The sequence below is a fragment of the Poecilia reticulata genome, chromosome 12 (assembly GCF_904066995.2).
Source record: "Poecilia reticulata chromosome 12, P_reticulata-male-v2, whole genome shotgun sequence".
Taxonomy (NCBI): domain Eukaryota; kingdom Metazoa; phylum Chordata; class Actinopteri; order Cyprinodontiformes; family Poeciliidae; genus Poecilia; species Poecilia reticulata.
Window position 1 is genome coordinate 13,094,140 of NC_088841.1, and position 2,910 is coordinate 13,097,049.

General features: G+C 34.1%; 1 long non-coding RNA gene across 1 annotated transcript; it reads left to right on the top strand.

Moving 5' to 3' along the window:
* On the top strand, positions 1–1,706 carry LOC145554242 (uncharacterized). The gene is made up of 3 exons (XR_014090272.1): positions 1–563; positions 1,046–1,152; positions 1,247–1,706. It is a non-coding gene; the product is annotated as an uncharacterized LOC145554242 (long non-coding RNA).
* Positions 1,707–2,910: the final 1,204 nt, after the last annotated feature.

Consider the following 2,910-nt stretch of genomic DNA (forward strand, 5'->3'; position numbering starts at 1 on the left):
CAGTGTACATCATTGTTTAATTATTAAAACTACTATAAAATGACAGCTGAAATAGCTCCATGTCACTTTTTTTATAATCTGTCAACATGTTCATTTCTGAGTGAGTGAGCGTCAGCAGCACGCTGCGCTTGGGCATTACGTCCTTACACATTACATACTTACCAGGCGGAAGAAAAAGTAGTTCCCATTAACAACGTTTCATTTAGGCAAGATCTCAATAATTTAGTTACTTTCTAACGTGCTCTTGTTAATCTACATTATATCAAATTACTAAAATGTTGAAAGTATTGATCCTTGGATCTGACAATAGATTTTAAAGAATTAAGTTCTGGTATCGGAAGAATCGATATTTCAGTATCAATCCGCACATCACTAACGGCAACGCCAGAGATCATTTAACTGCCCTGATTAACGGTTAATTCAGTTGTAACAGCCTAACTAACCTTTTATCTACTGTACTTTTATAAGATTTTCTTTTGGCAAATTCTCTAATCTCGGTTGGACATGAATGACGATGGAGGACTTTTTTACGTGTATGGACCCTACAGCTGCTGTACTGAGAGGTAAGTTTAAAGTTGTCTGTCTTTCTAAGATAAGCTAACTGAAGCTAGTTAGCATGTCGTGATATGCCAATTTTCATCCGCGGTTAAAGAGCCGCTCTTGTGAATATGAGCTTTGAACAGTTATTAACCACAATAGATGTGGCTTAAAAATATCGACACGAGTCTTGGTAGCTTCCGTTTTTTAACATAGCTAAGGTGGCTTCTCATTTGTAGCTTCTGATTCGGGAAATGGTTAAAGGGCAATTCCGCCTAGTATTTCACTAACGGAGGGTGTTTGATGTGCTGTAATTTAAAAACTTAAATGCAATGAGTCTAAAAGGTTAGATATTCCACACTGTTACCAGGATATTTTAAACACTATTTCTAATTGGTGAATTTAAGTAGTAGTTTGATTTAATTAAAATGACTTTCTTGCCATCTTGAATTCATGTAATATTGTAATTGAGCACATGAACTAAAATAAGACTTGTTTTATTTTCAAGTAAACCAAACTGTTGCCATGGTGAAGCCTATGCCAGACAAGTCTCCATCTACAAGAAACTTTGAAACTTTGGGAATTGCAAGTGGCGGTGTCCTTCACATTCTTGAGGTAAGAAATGTATGATACTGATTCATCATGACACTGATTAGTCCCTAAAACGTGGTTTGTTTTGTGATTGTTTTTCTGTCTGTGCTCCAATTAGCAGATGACCCAACAACTTCAAACAAGACCACTTTTCAGCTCTGTGGTGATCGTGAAACCAACTTTCTACTGGCCATTGGAACCATGCCTGCCCTGATCTTCTGAAAGGAGGACATCATAGCTACTACACCTTTCAGCATCCGTGTGTCTGGGGCCACTCCTCTCTGTGCTGCTGACAGATGTCTTGAGAACAGCGTCTGTAACTGAGGCAAGACTTCCACATATAAAAGGCTATGGCTTATTGGAAGAAGTTCCAAGATTTTTTTTTGCTTTGGACAATTTGGTTTGCTTGACTCTTAGGGCATCTTATGAGTGCGGCAGATGTGTCAGATCTTCATTGTTCTGTCATTTTACAGGATTGTTTCAGAATCAGATGCCCATCCAGACTTTAAATTCTGGCCAGTAGTCATGTTTTATTGTGTTTATGTGAAACTTAAATGTAATAAAGATGTTAAAAGTAATTGAACTTATGTCTTCATTTCAGCAAGCCAATAACATCTCTTGTTCCAGTATTCACAGGATCAATTTGTAGATTTTTGTCTTGGCATAAGAACCTTGAGTAAAGCTATGAGGAAATATATATTTTAATCCTATGCAACAATAAAATAAACTAGATTTAGGTATATCACTGCAAAAAGTCCCCTTTCAAAAACAAGAAAAAAAAGTACAAAAATAGGGTATAATTTTCTTAAAATAAGAAAAATTATCTGCCAACAGAACAAGAAAATTTATCTTGTCAAGATTTTCTAAAACAAGAAAAAATATCTAACCAAGATAAACCTACAAATATCTTAAAATTAGTGTATTTGTACTTAAAACAAGCCAATTTTACTAATACAAATAGAATATATGAGATTTATTTTCTTAATACATAGAGCATTTTTCTTAAAATAAGAATATTTTACGCTATTTCAAGAAATTCAGTGTCAAGTAACATTTTCTTTACTTGAGATAATTTTTCTTAAAATAAGATAATATATCTTACTCGTATAAGTAAAATTGGCTTGTTTTAAGTAAAAATACACTAATTTTAAGATATTGTAGGTTTATCTTGGTTAGATATTTTTTCTTGTTTTAGAAAATCTTGACAAGATAAATTTTCTTGTTCTGTTGGCAGATAATTTTTCTTATTTTAAGAAAATTATACCCTATTTTTGTACTTTTTTTTCTTGTTTTTGAAAGGGGACTTTTTGCAGTGTACAGGTATGTGTTCTACTGAAAAATATATAAATATGACAAACTAATTCCATTAAGTTCACAAAACCTCAAAGTCTCCACTTAAAGGAAAAAAAAAAGAAAGAATGACTGAAAGTGTAATATCGGATAAGTGGGGAACAAGGCAGTCCAAGTTAAATTAATGTCAAATAAATAAAGCATATTAACAGAGAGCAGGTGAGCCTAAGTTTGTGCTTTCCTCTGGGCAGAAAAAACAGCTGACAGGAATAAACATACTTGTTAGTGTACACTCTCGCCTTGCAAGGAATTAGACACAACCTGGCAGGTAGCTCTCCTGATAATTGAAGACACTACACCGTAAACACCTTAAGGCTGTTGTTATTCTTGAATCTTGTTAACAGCTGTGGATGACAGAAACGTATGAGTGCTGACGTTAAGGGTATTCTACAGAGTGAATATTGTGACAAGTCACACACACAAAAAATAAGA